The following is a 17679-nucleotide window of genomic DNA, read 5'->3' as shown; positions in this document are numbered from 1 at the left end:
AAATAATCAAACCCTTCAAGATATAAAATAAAGTTTGTACTTTATTTTACTTAGAAGAAGCAAACTGTTTATTTCTTGTAGAAAAAAGGAATATTTTAAATACTTGACTTTATTTCAATAGCTTTGACTTTTTTCATATACAAAATGTTTTTCCTCCATTAAAATTATCTTCCAAAAATAGTTAATAAAGCTAGAAGGTTTCATTAAATCAAAAAGCTTTTTTAAAAGGTATTACTATAAAAGCATCGACTAATGGATGTAAATTACCGTTAATGCAAGTCAAACATTTAAATTGCAAGAATGTTCTTCAGAATTTATCGAAAAAGGAGTCTAACTTCGTGTATGCAATCTCAATAGACGAACATAGGCGAACTAAAAAAATTTTCGCTCACACGCCATCCAAAGTTTTTGTCCCCATAAAATTAAGCAACGAGTTTTGACATATTTTAGAAATTTTAATATGTATAGTTTATGTAGAAAAAGCACGTTGTCCAGTGTGTGTAGGTATGTGCTGTAGTACGAAATTCTATAAAGTTTCTGATTTAAATGGATCCAAAATCAGTAGGAATAGATCGGAAACTAAATTTCCCATCAATTGTTTAAAATCGATTTGAAGATGAAATGCAAATAAGGCAGAAAACGGAAAAATTTCGAATGAAAACTTTGAAAAGAGTTAATTGATTTAGAGAGAATCAGAGAAAGGTTGGTTGGAAGAAAATGGGATTTATTTTAGCGTATTATCTGTCTATTTCGAGAAAGAATATTATCAGTTAATTGTATTTTCAATGTAAGTCATGTAAAGATAATATCACTTGAACCGTTAATCTAAATCGATTAAAATCGATAGCATATTTTCAGCTGATTCCAAGTACCTAGCAAAAAACCGAGAGTGTCATGAAGATTTAAAAAAAAATATTATAGAGAATTATACAATTTTTTAAGGGGTCAGGCTTGACCTTTTTCTCTATCATCAAACAATGGATCTATGCATTTTGAGATCTTAAGACCCCTAAGATCAAAAACTGATTTTACATTACCAACATATTTTCCACCAAATAGGCCTACAAAAATGGTTTCTTTGAATAATAAATTTGATTAAATTTAAATATTCTAACTCTTAATAATTTTTATATTATCGTAAGTAAATGGAATAAAAATTTTTGTAAAATTGAAACAAACATGATTAAATTTATAAAAATCTGATTTTATTATGATTATGTTATTTACAAGATTTTGCCACCTTCATCCAATCGATATCAATATTATTTTTATATAAGTTATTTACATACATAACCAATTAGAGCTAGTGCTGAGATGGAATAGTGATGGAGGAATTATATTTGAATATTTCCCAATATAATTCCCTCTTTGAACACATCACTTCCATTTAAAAAAATGAAATATGAAGAAAATGTTTATTATATAATATATAGTAAAGATTTTCGAATAAATTGCTCCAATATGATGAAAATTTGAGAAAAGTGGAAATTGAAAATAATAATATTTCATTCTTACTAGTAAATCGCCCGGATCACAAAAACGCAAATTGATTGCGAATATAAAATGTTTTAAATGAGAATACAATTTTGTAAATAAACATGGCGGTTTTCTTATCAATTGAAAGTATGACCGCGAATATCTGATAAACTTCAAAAATTATTGACGTAAAATCTGTGAATGATAAGAATTAACTTATTAATGCTCGAAAATATGTCATACGAGTAGTTTACTGGTTCGTATGACATATTTTTTCTCCTAATCCGGAGCAAAAGTAAGTTTCTCCTGTTTTAAAACGTCTAAGCATAAATGAATCTTCTAAACTTGATTTTTGAAATTGAAATTATCTTGCTAGCTTTTCAATTATAAGGCTCCTAAACATAAACTTGGGATTTGTTCAAATTTGTTCTTTTAAAACTAAGGCGGCTTGTTAACCGAGAGATTGTGAAGGATGGAATGATAATCTGTTTTATGTTAATTTACCCTTGAACACTTTGTATTCGAAACTTGATTTTTGAAACTAAAAATACTTTTCTAGCTTTTCAATTTTGAGGCTCCTAAACATAAACTTGGAATTTGTTCAAATTTGTTTTTTAAAACTTAGGCGGCTTGTTAATCGAGGAATTGTGAAGGATGGTATGATGATTTATTTTATGTTTATTTACCCTTGAACACATTGTATAGAACAAAAATATAATATTTTTATCAAGTTCATATTTTATTATCTGAAAATTTTAAGCCGCTCCCATGAAAAAGTTGTTCCGTTTTCTCGGATGAATAATAATACTTCCCTAAAAGCAATGATTCACTATAGAGCATTTATATGAATGTATCTATTGAGATAGAGGTTAAAGGATATGACATATCCTTTGATACCTCTTCGAAAAAGAAGAAGATAAAATATTATTATAGAATTGCATTTTATTTATTTGTTCCTCATTCTATACACGATCTAGTTTTGTGACATTTTTATAAAACAAAAAGATTCCAAGTTTTATAGTTTTATACTGATGATGACTGCTCTGTTTTTGTTTTTTTACCTCGTCATATTAGACCGAAAGTTCATAATCAAGGCAAATTTGAATGATTCTTGTTGTGTGTTATTTCTATTGTTTGATAATAAATAAAAATGACTATCTTGTTTTTGACGATTACAGTCCTTTAAATGGTTTTTGTCCTTGAAATGAAAAGCGTTTTTTCTTAACAATTAAGGTTACTGAATTCAAATAGTCAAACAAATTATGAAAAAAATCTAACACGTCACGTTTCCAAATTTTTCATTATTTTGGTTTTACAAAAAAGGCCTACAACAACATTGAACAAATATTGAAAATGAATTACCTCAGCTTCTTGTATTTTTTTGTGTCTTTTATAATAGACCAGTAACTGTCACATATGACTCTTAAAATGGATCAGCAATAATCGCCTTGCATGGCCTGGTCCCAATATCTTTAAGAAAGGTTTGAAAATGAGGAGCATAAATGCTTAAAATTCTTTAGTTAGGGAAAATAGACATGACTTTTATTTTATTTTGTAAACTGGTGTTATATTTGACCGTCGTATTAGTAAAAAAATCGTAGCACAGGAGCTACATTAACTAAGCGAATTCCCTCAGAGATACAAAAATATTTTTTATTTTGAAAAAATCCTAAATTTTATACTTTGCGCAGGCCAACACTCTTGTTTATCAGTCGATTTTTCTCATTAATTGACCTTTCAAATACCAAAAACCTTCTTGATACCAAATTTTATTCAAATCGGACTCAAATTGCAACCGCTAGAGAGTTTACAGACACACAAACGTGTTGATACATATTATATACATATATATTTAATTTTTTATTATTATAATTTTCTATTTTTGTACTTAGTATTCGTGCTAACGGTATAACCGGATCAGGTATTAATAATTATTATTTTTATTTGAATACCGAAAAAATTGTAAAGTATCAAGTGAAACCAGAAAGACAATAGAAGGAAAAACGCTATCACTCTCGTCTTGTCTCCTCTGGCAGTTACATTATTCAATACATACGGTAGATCTTCAAAAACTCATAAGTTTTCATTTTCATAAGTTGGACTTTCAAGCTCTGGTTAAAACCTCATGATTTACGATATTTACCTGTATCAATCCTCCAAATGGCAGACAAAAATAATTTTGTAAAATTGGCTCCATTGTGGTCTCACGGTCCTGACTTCCAACATTATACAAAAGAAAATATTATTTATATATATATATATATATTTCTATATATATTTCTATATACATTTATTATTGTTTATTATTATTATATTTTTAAAAGTCCTGACTTGTTTTTATTTATAATATTTCTATGTGCTCTATTTTTTACGATTAATTTTTTTTATGATTATGTAAGTTTTTATTTTTACAAATCTTTAGAAAAATATTGTTTCTAAAGTTTATAATTATAAAAAGTTATTAGGTAAGTAGTTTATTTTTCAATTTAAGCTCGTTTCTTTATTTGTATTATTTATATAATTTTGATGTTCTGTTTGATTAGTGAGTGGAAATAAAAAACTGAAAACTAACTACAAACAATAAAGTTTACAAAAGCCAAGAAAGCTTTACTACGATAAATAATAACACGTGTAGTAGAAAGTCGTCTAACAAAAGCAAAAATTAGCCACAAATAGGAGCAACGCAGTCCAAACAGAGATTACGGCATAAATGAGGTTAAATTTTTTACTAGCGTAGCGGAAAAATTGCGAATTAGAGTCACCCAATTTTGCTGCTTTGCTGCAAAAATTCGGGTGTACATTTTTAGGAAAGAAATTTCCCTTTGTTGATTAACTGAAACCAAAAATTTTTTTCGAGAACCAAAGTATCGCAGTATTCTGCGTACTTACATGTCCTGCATATTTCTCGAAAACTTTTCGTGTTACAAACTTTGAGCACAGAGAAAGCGATGATCAAATCTGCAGACTACGTAGTTCTACATCATTTTGATTCAAGAAAAACTTTTTTGTTGCATTGATGAATAATGATCCATGACCATTGACGTTTGTGATCCTGTTTTCGTGAATTTGCCCAAAAAACTCAATTCTTGCTGGGTACTGTAGTTCAAAACGAGTCCTAGTGTACTTGAATTAACAGGACACAATCCTATATCACTGTTAGGGATCTAAGTCTATATTCGCGTGATACGCTAGATTTCTCTCAAGTTGGAAGGACATATAATTCTGCATTGTTATTCGTGGCAAGTTTTTGCGCTTTGTAAATCATTTAGGTGAAATAAAAAAATCATTAATTTTTCCTACGTGGAATTAGTCGTGTCAATTTCAAGAAGGTGACAAAATCATTTAAATGATACCTTAGAAAGAGTAGATTTTTTCACACAATAATAACTCAATAAATACGAATAAATTTTCCTACACTGTAAAAAAAAAATAGTACTAGTTGGAAAAAAATATGCTCTTTACATGGTAGCAAGTAAACATTTTCTTGCTTGAAAACAATTTTTACGTACTCAAATATTTTCTTGAATTAAATATTCAGATTTACAAAAATACTTAGAATAGCCTAGTACAAAAATGCTAAGAATAGCCTAGTTTATAATATTTAGTATTTTCAATATCTAAGGACTTTCAAATTAAATTTTTGACTCGAACCACGAAATAATCTTTATTTTCGTCAACAACGAATTTTCGGAAAAAATTCGCAATTTATTTTTTTCAAAATTCTTATATCTCGAAAACGGTGAGGTTAAGTGAAAAATGTATAGTATCAAAAAATGTTTAAAATTGACCAAAATATAAAATCCAATAGTTTTTTTAAATGTTTAATAAAGACAACATGGTGCCCGGGAGTAGGGAACTTCTGCCCCGCCCCGTGGGCGTAAATCAAAAAAAATCGCAAGCACTCACCTATATGACATTTTTCAGTACACTCAGACAAACATTTTCCGCCGGCTCTCATCAGGTTAGACGGATTTTTTGGTTTCATTTCCTCGATTAAGAGTTATAATGACATATTTGACATTTTCAATTTGCTTTTATGAATAAAGAGAAAATACGACTCTTTCCCTGTAAGTAAAATAGTTTGAATATAAGATTTGTATAAACATCAGACAAACTTGAATATTTTCGGTGAATACATTTATGCAATGCTAGAATACACTATTAAAAGTTTTGTATATTACGCTTCGCTCTAGTTACTTTATTATTAATTAGTGTACAGAATATTTGATGTCAAAATAAAACGTGATTATTTCACGGAGATTATCTTAAGGCGTCTGTTCATCGTAGTTTTCATATGAACATTTTAGTAATTCAATTTTCATCTGTTTATAATCACTTGAACGCGTCATTGCTATCTATACTAATGGTTTATTCAAAATAACTTGAAAAAAAATTTCACTAATCCTGGCCTAACAGATGATTAGTAAACGAACATCTTTGGTGTCTCTGGGCGGAATTGACTACAAGCAACAATCCGACTCGAAATTTTGTCTGATACATACTTGGAACCCATCTGAGTTGCTCAATAAGGAGCCGTGTAAGTTGTCGATCGGGATATCCCAAGTTATCCATATATTAATGGCTTTAACTTCTATTCATTTAAACTGATACTGCACACTTTATTTTAAAAATTTGTCAAAAAATCACTCAGCTTACCCTAACGTTCAAAAGCACATTTGTTCACTGGCCAGCGACTCATCGAATTCCAAATAGGATCATGGGTAAGTTTAGGTTATATTGGCTGTTCACGAGAGACATACCTAAGTCATAAGCCTCATTGTGTTACCATATATGTGTCTTACCACTTGCAACAACCAGCCCATTGCAACAATGTATTAAATTAACTGTTTGTTGTGACAGCGAGAATCGAATCCGCTACCCTGGGCATATCGCCTACGGAATTAGTTACGCTTTAAACAATTAGCTACTAGGGTTTACAAAAAGAATTTAAAAAAAAAATCGTATAATAATAAAATGTCCGAACTTTTAAAGAATGTACAAGCACTTGAGGGCTGGTTTAAGACAGTCCTAGCCATTACAAACGTAACTACTGAACACAAAATGCCCACTAATTATCAGTTATAATCCCAAAAAAATCTCTCTTCCTATGTAAAAACACAAACAACTGGTTTATGGCCATTTTAAGGGCCAGAAATTCGAAACAGATGAACTTATAATTTCGAGCATAATGATTTCTTAAAATAATTTCAAGAATTTTTTATCAAAAACCATAAATTGACTCTCTGCCAATGCATAATCCATTTTTAAATCAAGCGTGATTTAAAAGATACGAAAAAATATACAAAAAAAGAATTTAATGACGTCATCAAAATCAAACTTTGAATTTTTGAATAAAATTCATACGAAATAAAAAACATATCTAGTACATAGATATCAAAATTTATATCTACAAATTGTGAACAAAATATCTGTATGTTATCTTAACTGTCCAGTCAGGTGATGTATAAGTTTTTGACTTTTATAGATGATTCTAACAAACATATTACCAGCGAGTAATGGCTGAATATTGAAGGCGCCAGCGGTTGTCTAGTTCCTGTCTTGTACATATACAAACATTTTGCTTTTTTTAAAATAAATTTTCAGTAAGTAGTCAACACAGTGTCTGTGCATATTACTTTAGACAAGGATATAAACTAGAAAATTCGTTTAAATTTATTATCGAAAAATATTTTTGGAAATAACATACATATATAAATTTTGTAGAAAAAAAACCCGTTTAGAAATTTATGGTAATCTTTTTTATTTAAATTTAACGCAATTTGCGCTTTAATTTTTCTTTTTTCGTAGCAAAATAAATTAAACAATTTTTTATAAAAAAGAACAATCACCTACAAAAGAATTTTTAACTGCAAAAGTAACTTGTTGCTTGTTTCAAAACGTCGTATTTAAAATAAAAAAAAATAAAAGAAATACATTTAAATCAAATTTTACGATACTACAAAGTACACAGGGACAATTGAGGGTAACACACCTCGTTATGATACAGGATATTAGGAGATATCTCCAAAATGTTCAAATTAGATTTTAAATTTTTTTTTGGGTTAAAGTCATATAATACCGTATTAGTCTACAGTACGGAGAGGGGTATGATTTCGCGACGAACCCACTCAGGAAACTTCGTGAATGGCTTAATTTCAGTGTAACCTACAATATTTTTATTTACGAAAACTTTGGAAACAATGCCGTTAAAATAATAAAACATATAATCGTTAAACTGGCATGCTTAAGGCGTAGATCTGAGAAAACGGCTCATGAAATATGTAGGCCATTATGTACATTTCTTTTATAATAAGAAAAAATATTAGTGGCCGACAAAAATAATGGGCCGTTTGGTGTGACCTCCACCCCCAACATGTCGGAAAAACGGGTCTATGAAAATTTTTTAACGGCTAATTTTTATACAATTGTTTAATAAATATAAGTAAAATTAAATGTACATACTGGCATGCATATTTTTGAGCCATTTTCTCAGACCTTCGTCAGTTTAACGACTATATGTTTTATTATGCTAGCGCCCCAATTTAAAGTTGAAGTTTTCGTAAATAAAAATGTTGTAGTTTACAATAAAATGAAGCCAAGTTTCGTGAGTGTGTTAGAAATCATACCCCCCCCCCTCTGTACTGTAGACTATATTTCATTATATTATAAAATCAAAACTTTTGTGTGGTTTTTATGGTTTTTCTGTCTTTTTCTTTTTTTTTTTAAATAAGAAAAGGAAATTTCATATAAATAAAATCGTTTTCTAGAGTAATTTTACCCAAAAAATATCAAAACCGCATCCCTTTATTGATTATATGACTAGTTTCTGAAATATCATATTTGATGAGCGATATCGAGGAGTAATTTCAGTTTCAGAAACTTGTGGTTCAATCGTTCAACTTGCATCTAATTGCAGAACACTACTATTCCTTAAACGTTCCACATTTTTAATAAATGAAATAATAAACAAAACTCACGATTGCTAAAGGTACAACTTAGAAGGTCTATCTTGACGATTTTGCACTGACAGTAAATCTAAACTAATAAGTAAAAAATTAAATTTAACTTTTTTCAACATGTTATACAAATCTCCTGTGTCAAGTTTTCTTTTAAACAGTGACAACAGATACAGAACAGAGGATTTTAAAAATCTTTCGCCATAAAATAGAGACATTAAATTGTAGAATTGTTTGTGTGGTTTTTCTAAATTGATTACGACGATGCATTTATAACTGAATATATTTTTATTGAATTATGGTTTTATACATTTTCTAATAAGATTAAATCATCACAAATCTATTATTTATTTTTTGTATTTAAGTGTTTGAATTATTAAATCAATTAAATTGTCAAACATTTTAGCTTAAAAAATCATGAAATATTTCCGAAATAAAAATATTGATAGGCAGTCACGGGACTGCTGACAGTGCTGACACAAGTAAAAACTTAAAACGATTGAATTAATTTGATGAAATAGTCGCGGGACTGCCGACATTCTGACAGGAGTAAAAACTTAAAACGATTTAATTAATTTGAATAATTAAAAGTTCATAATTCTTAAATTAGCTACACCTGGCCACGTTTCAAAGTGGCTTTGTCTGGTATTAATTATCATTAAAAATGCTGTTTTTAAGGTAGTACTATGGGTAATAGACTTTGCAATCAGAATTTAAATAAACTTGGCATAGTCCATTATTATATCATAATTAACCAGTTAAATTTTTAGGGGCATTCAGAGAACTGAAACTCTTAACGTCCAGTTTTGTGAAATAAAATAAAATCTGCGATTTCCTATAAGGATCAATGTTAAAATATCTTTAACATATATTTTTTTCAGTTCCCTTCAGGCCCCTAAAAATTTAGCTCGTTAATTATGATTTAATAATGGACAACTATGCCAAGTTTCATTAAATTCTGAATGCAATGTCTATAAAGTGTACCGATACTTAATACACATTTAACATTAATATGACTTTTATTTCTTTCTCCAGTTATTTTTAAATATTCGTCCCCAAAATATCATCGTGATGCAAAGTATGTATCCCAACACTTTTGGGTATAAGTACAACGCCCTGTCAAAATTGCTAGTCAATCAATCGACTAGCTTCCCGAATTTTCGACCTCCCAACAAAGTACTGACTATCCTCAATGTTCTTCACGTTGTTAAAGAAGATTTCAAAAGTCTGACTAGAATAAAATACCAAGGTATAATAGGCCGAGAATCACAACTCGAAACAGATGTAAGCAAATTGTTGTCCTTTAAAGACGAAAAAAATCGAAAAAATTCCTATTTTAATAAAAATTATTGGTACAACAGCTACCAAAGTGCAATAAGTAGTGCACTCTCCCGAAAAAAACAGTTTTTTGAATAATTTTCATGTCCTTATAGTCCTTATATTTCAGCACCATAAATTATAATTGCCAGACAGTTTTCCCATTGCTAACATTGCGCCCAATATTATTCAAAAACTAAAAACTAAATGTTTTAAGTCATTTAAGGTGATCGTAATTTTAATATGATATAATTTTATATTATTATTATTTTATCAAAAAATTTAACCGCTCACAGGTGCTAGATTTCTACCTGATTTCATAAATACATCTAAAATTATTCCAAGTTCAGACATCTTAAAATAACCTCTCAGAAACGTTTCCAGCTTTCGTACCATATTATTATCGAGGTTTCTTTTTTACCCGATCATCTTAGTAAAAAAAGTGGTTAACCTCGGAATCTAACGGAATAAGCTGAATTTTTGTACAAAGATTTATTTTGATAGTATAAATGTTGTCTCAAACCTCATATATAGTCACGTGTGCGTGTCCGTAGATATTCAAGGTCAAAGGTCGCGAAAATCAGTTTCTTGATAATAACTCGTTTCCTTTGCGTTCAATCGGATTAAATTCATGATAAAAGTTGTAGAGAATAAAACTCTCTACAAATTACCTTAGTGCGGGGTCAATATTTATAAACGTAAGGTATTAAATAATTATTTAAGTAGTATTTAAGGAATAATTAAGTAGAAAAAATCGCATAATAGATTGGGATTCATGATGGACCTACTATCTATTATACGGTTTTTTTACTGAAATATTCATCAAATACTACCTTATTGTATAAAATTGTCCCCAGCACTAAAGTACGTTAAGCTGAGTGCTCCTTGCCATTGTTTATTTTTGTTAATAGTATATTCATTCCATAATAAATCTTTGTCAAAACAACATTCATTGAGTGAATTTTTCAATTACAAACATCTCTTTACCAAAGCAACAAAGGTAACATCCGCTAGCATAATATGGATAACCACAAAAACAATTCTCTAAATATTATTCTGGTTTTCCAGTAGTAATAAATGAATTACCTAATTTTATTTCTAACATTTTAATGTTTTGTGGTTTTAGAACTCATTAAAGAATTACGAGTGATGGTGATGATGCTCCATAGGATAATGTCAAAGGTTTTATGTTAACATACAGAGTTTAGTCACAAGTTATGAAATTTAATATATTTATTCTGTATTGTACAAATTCTCTGGTACAATATTATGCGGTCTGTATGACAAATTAACCATTTCTGGTAAAATAATTTATTGTTCGAAATAATATGTGTGTAAACAAATACCCTTAATTAAAATTATTATTATTACTGTTGTTGTTTGGTTTTAAGTGCTTATTAAATTAATTTTTGTTTAATGAAAATCGGAAAGATATGTTTCACTCAATAAGTACCGACAAGTTGTTAAATAATAAATTATATCGGTTAAGAATAATTAATGAATTATCTGGATCACATTTTATGTAAAGTTTCACCAAATTTATGTGGGCTGTACTATGCATTTTGTTAAAATATATCCCCTTCAGGATGCACAATAAGAAAATTAAGCTAAATTTATTGCTTTGACAATCCTTTGGACTAAATAGCCCCAAAGGTAAAGTCTTATGTCACAGAATTAAGGCAGCCAACTCACCGATCCAAACCATGAAATCAATTGTTTACCAAATGGTTCCCACAATAAAGACATGGTTTCGCGTGCTGTCTGACAAGTGGCGTCGTCTTGTTGGTACCAAATATCCTGGAGACTATGATCTTCAATTTCAGACAAAAAGTACATTCCGTGGTACGATACATCGCTTTGGCCGGCCTCTGAATCATGGATCGATGATTCCAGCGGACCATAAATCACACCAAGTCTTTGTTGTGTCTGGATGTAATAGCAGCTCTTGAATCTCTTCAGTTTACTCTTCAGACAAAATACGGCAATTCATGATATTAATTAGTTGGGTTGGTTTCGATTTCTTTGGCAATTCTCTTCAGTAGCATTTAATTCTTTGGCAATTCTCTTCAGAAGCATTTAAACGCTTACTATTAAAATTCATAAAAGAAAACAAATATAAGATATATAAATGAACTATAAAAATATGTACGACCACCAGTAACAAAAGAATTGATTTATTTTTCCAGAAACAGAAAAAACAATATTGAAAAATCAAATTTTTGGAGCAATTTCTTCATTTAATATCTCAAAAAGTTGTCGTTCAATTGGTTAATGACCAAATTTTCTTGTCAGTTGATCATATAGATTATAGAGCAATAAAAATCTAGAATAGTGGTCAATTTAGATTAGCTACGAGCTAACTGATTTTCAAGCAGAACTTTAAGCAAAATTTCAGAAACCACTCACCTTATTATTAAACAAACCCGATTGCATGGGGGTAGCATTACCTTTTATGTCAATTTTTTTCGAATTCCGAAACGAAAATGTTTTGTGATTTTGTCGAGAAATAAAGAAATTTTACCCAAAAGGATGTTTCCACTTAAATGGTAGCGACACATTGTTCCAAAAGATGTTTATCATTTAAATGTGGGAGACGTGTATTTAACCGACTTCAAACAAAAAAGGAGTAGGTTATCAAATCAACTGTAATTTTTTTTTAATGTGTATTACCTCTGATTTTTTGAATGGGTGAATCGATTTTGATGATTCTATATCTATTTAAAAGCTGGTGCTTTCCGTGTGGTCGCATTTCATTTTGGTTCAGTTCTGACAAGGGCATCCATGAGAAAACAATAAAAGTCTTAAATATGTATTAAGTATGCACGATAAGAGGACGAATAACTCAATATCACGCCAAGCGATTTCGATGGTTCTTTTTTTAGTGACAAATTAGTTAGTGTACTTCAGATTCACTAAAAATAAAAAATAAAAAAAAATTTTAACAAAAAGAAAACCGACTTCAAAAAAAAACTTTTCCAAAACAAATTTATATGCAGCCAAAAAGTAAAAAAATAACGATAATATAATGTAGTTAAAATTATTGTTATTTTTGGAGTCGGTGTCAGCCAAGCTAATGTAGCAAACTGTTCTGTCAGAGTTGTTTTCTTGGCTGACACCGACTCCAAAAATAACAATATTTTTAACTACATTATACTATCGTTATTTTTTTACTTTTTAGTGCATATTTATTTGTTTTGAAAAGTTTTTCTTTTGAAGTCAATTTACTTTTTGTTAAAAGTTTATTTTATAAGAATTTAATATTATAGTATCATAAATTATATATTAATTTTTATATGAAAAAATATTACCATAATATTGCACTATTTCTTACCACGTATTAACGTGGTAACATCTTATTGAATATTCCTGTGTAATATGATTATATAATAAAATATATATTCAAATAAAATAATTCGCGAAATCTATATAAAAGCAGAAATGTATAAAATTATTTAAATTATTATAAATATGTATTCTAAAAATTATATTTCTTTCCTTGCACAATACAAAGCGATAATTTGTATTCCTCTTCATCCATCCATCCATCTACCACGTTCCATTTCATGTGAAATGAAAGATGAAAAAGATTCACCTTGTTTTGTAGCAATAATTATTCTAAGTGAATATAACTTTTATGTCTTTCTCATACAGAATAAATCATTTTCATTCATTTATTTCATTCTTTTTCCTTATATATTAATAATTAAATAATTGCATTTTATATGTTGTAATGGGTGATTCATTCGGAGAGAATTTTTTTTTTAAATATAAAAAAATAAATAAAAACAAGTAAAAACAACAATTGTCTGAATTAATTGTTGAAATACCATGTACATTACATATACATACATGTCACACATATATAACTGATATTCCCATATAATACATACTATTACAATTTGCGTATAATTTGCGCTCTCACTGGTATACAGTGATGTTTACGAAAAAATGTTTCAAACAAAAGTTATTTATTTTTTTATAAGGAACATTTTATATATTTAATTTTTTGTTCTATCTGTAAGGGCTTACAAGATGGGTCCTACGGAGCCAAGACCCAATTGACCTATATTGCCCGACCTCACTTTTTACGTCCTAAACACGCTATAAAAATGATGGCAGACGACAAACAGACAGACAGACAACCGGAAACGCACTAATAAAGTGATTTTATGAACACATATATCAAAATTTTGTTCATATTATCAATATTTTTAAGCATTACAAACTTGGGACTAAACTCAGTATACCTTGGTATACTTCATATACATGGTATAAAAACTCTTCATGTCATTCTGAACAAATGTCCTACAGGCACAAATCTCGGCAACGTACCGTTTTCAAGATATTTATTTCATGCCAATTGGTAGAGAAGAATATATTCCCAAGTTCTGGTGACATTGAATCGAAAGTCCTTTTCCATATACTGTGGTTCGGGTTCCTTTATCAGATTATCTTTATAATCATACAAAAGAACCATTCTCGCCTTTTTCACTATTTATTTCAAATGTTGTCCGTAACTGCAGTTAACATACTCAGCTGATCCATATAGACGTTGGACTTTTCGAACTGGATTTAGGGTTTCAATTCCCCGGTCCGAAACGAAAAATTAACTGTTTACTCAATTTTTCGCACCATAGATATGGTTTCACGAGCTGCGTAACAAGTGGACAAACTAACTAGTTGATCACGGGCTTCAATTTCAGACAGAAAATAGAGTGCTATCATGCCAGGAGAACGTTTACCATTTGTAGTTATGTTCGACCTCGTTTTTGAAGACATATGGAACGATGATTCCAGTGGCTCATAAATCACACAAAATCGTGGTTTTGTCTGAATGTAATGGCTACTTTTGGATCTCTTGAGGATACCCTTCGGATTAAAATATGGCAACTTTTACTTAACATATCCGTCAAGACAGATATGTACCTCATTACTAACTATAATTTTTCAAGGAAGCAGTGTTCTTCAATATTTTCAAGAATAACGAAATTTGGATGATAAGAAAGAAAACCCGAAAATAGTATTTCCAAATGAATTAATCATTACTTTGCTTTTGCAGAAAAACCCTTAGTTTGTAATATTTTAAAACATATTTTTAATTATACTATATAATAAAATAATTATGATTTTCAGGTGAGAGCAGTTTTCATTTTATCATATTTTACACATACTATAAAATTTAATTTTTATTTATAATGTGCTTGAAGAAATAAAGCTTTATAAAACTATCAAAGAAGCTTTGATATATAAAATTTTTAATATTTTATGACTTACAGTTAACTGATATGAAATTCTTATATTTTTGTACATAAAACGTAACATTATAGCACTTTTTGTATTGAAGAAGAGAAAAATTTATGAGTACGGAAATTATATGTGTCAGAACATTCGATTCATTTTGCAAAATAATCTTGAAAACAATCTTTGAGTTATCTTCAATATTTTTTTTTAAACCAATGAACGCACATAGATAACATAAGTAATGCGAAATTGATACCTTTAACAGAAGTAATGCGAAGCTTAGACCTTCAAACAGCTTAAGTTAGATAAAAAATTAAAAATTGTTTGTAGTTTAATTGAGATTTTAACTGTGGCACAGGTGTCGAATTTACGAAAATTTAGTTTTTAACGTTTTGATGAGGGTCTATTGCCCACCCTATGTTAATAGCAAGGGACTTTGACTTATAAAGTAGACAAAATTTTGAAATAAATATTACAAACAAGTTTAGTTTCATACTAAAAATATGTAATTTGTACTACTTGTATAATAGTACGAACCTTTATATGCTAAGTTTGTAAACAAAAACATACAAATAGAATTAAGACACGAAGAGGCTACATGTAATTTGTACCACTCACATAGAGCCGATAGGACGGAGTTTGTTATGCCCTAGTCAGGATATTTAGGTGACCCAAGTTCGAGTCCTGGTTTCTGTATATTTTTTCCGTTTCTTTCTATTTGTTCATGTGAAAATACGTAATGTGCGATTTTTATTGAAGTGTACCTAAAGTCTCACTCTCATAAGTTAAGTGGTATAATTTGTTTAGATAACAAAAGTTATGAAAAGCTTCATGTATGAAGGACTGATATGAAGTGCACAACAACTTGAAATAAATGTAAAAAGTTTAGTTTTATAATAAAAATAAGCAGTAAGCGATAAATATTTTTATTTTTTAACAACATCCCGTTTTCCGACTCTATCATAAATTCTAAATTTCCAACCTTATTTTATTTTTTGTCTTGTAAATTAAGCACTACTTTTTTAAATATAATAGACAAAAAAATTCGTCGAAGCACAAAAATCGAAAAAAACCAAATTCAGTTGTCAATATCAGGGAAGAAAATTCTGGGACAGAAATTATATTTTATTAACTATTTAAAACTTTCTGTGTGATTGAGATCCAACGCACGCAATACAACAAAAACATCGAATGTTTTGATGTTTGAAAATTTTAATTTTTCAAATATATTTCGTATAAAGGAAAATTTGAGGAAATATAGTTTTAAAAGCGAAAATCGTTCTCTGTTTCAACTGGTTTTCTATTATGAGTATTAGATTAATATATATTATAAATATCATAAATATAACAATATATATATATAAAATTAAGAATTATGTAAGTCAGCATTATATTTTTTTTTCGTGTATTCCATATATATATAGAGTTAGTATAAAACCAATCGACTGTTGGTGACAGATTTTCTCTATTATTATTTTCTATAACTTGCTATTTATAATTTAGTTTGGGTGGATTTATGAGAAAGAGAAATGAGATATATATTTATTAATATTTCAAAATAATGAATCAAAGACTAGAATTTCTAAAGAATTACATTTATTTCGTTAATTGAATATGAAATACTGAAGAAAAATTGTAGTTTATTTTTAGTTTTCATTTGAAATGTGATTTATTTTGTCTGCAATTTTTAAACAATAGGAAACGATTTGTACTACATATTTATCGGTTAAGTGAGAACCGATTTCACTGAGTATAGAAAGCTGCAACTACGGTACAATTGTCTCAGTTTTCTTCTACTTTTATGCTAAAGGATTATAAGTAGTTACGTCATATTTATATTTGAGATATTTTTATTATTAATCGCACAAATTCAACTTTTTGCATCGATAAAATTTCATTAATTATCATTAGGTTTTAATCTCAAATTTTAACACCCAATTATGATGAAAAGATTTAAGCGGTTTTTAAGATTATTTGGGATATATTTTTGAAGTTTAATTTCTAAGTAAAAAAACGCTGAAAAATTTGATGATAAATTTAACAATATAGGCACACATTTTGTGTTTCGTGGATCTTATTGATTGGGAATGAAAAGTAAGTTGAATTAAAAAGTGGCACCAATAAGTAGTACATGCTCAGTAGCCATTCTAACGAAATCAATGTTATATTTTACCAAATTTACTGTAAAGGAATATTATCAAACTTTTATTTTGGAAACATAAAATATGGATTTAATGAGTATTATTAAGTCAGGAGATCTGATAAAATTCTTTCTAGTTCGCCAGCAGCTAAAATTCACTATCAAATTAAGTATTATGTGTTTTGAAATGTATACGAAGATTGAATTGTGTTATAAATCGTTTTTATGGTACGGAATACAGGTAACAATGATTTCTATTTTCAATTGTGTATGATGTGCCCGGGAATTATCGGGAACACTAAAATGAATATTATGTCCATAAATTTAAAATAATACACGTCGTGATATGTACGTACATACATAGGTACCATAACCATTATTCTGTATGTACAAATATACGCCCCTTATATTTTATCAAGTATTATGTATTGTACACGGTATCTCAAAATTATTGGCTCATGCTATAAGGAAAATGTCACTAGGAACAAAAACCTGTTATTTCACAACTCACCTTACCCTCAATTTATTTGACCATCAACAAGGTCTTCA

General features: G+C 28.9%; 1 protein-coding gene across 7 annotated transcripts in view; it reads left to right on the top strand.

Moving 5' to 3' along the window:
* LOC123300471 (synaptotagmin-7) overlaps positions 1 to 17679 on the top strand; it is a 979245-nt gene that overhangs the window by 894428 nt on the left and 67138 nt on the right. The gene's annotated exons all lie outside the window — the stretch shown is intronic.

This window comes from Chrysoperla carnea, chromosome 5 (genome assembly GCF_905475395.1).
Source record: "Chrysoperla carnea chromosome 5, inChrCarn1.1, whole genome shotgun sequence".
NCBI classification, from domain to species: Eukaryota; Metazoa; Arthropoda; class Insecta; order Neuroptera; family Chrysopidae; genus Chrysoperla; species Chrysoperla carnea.
The sequence above is the reverse complement of the archived record's forward strand: the minus strand, read 5'-3'. Positions and strand labels throughout refer to the sequence as shown.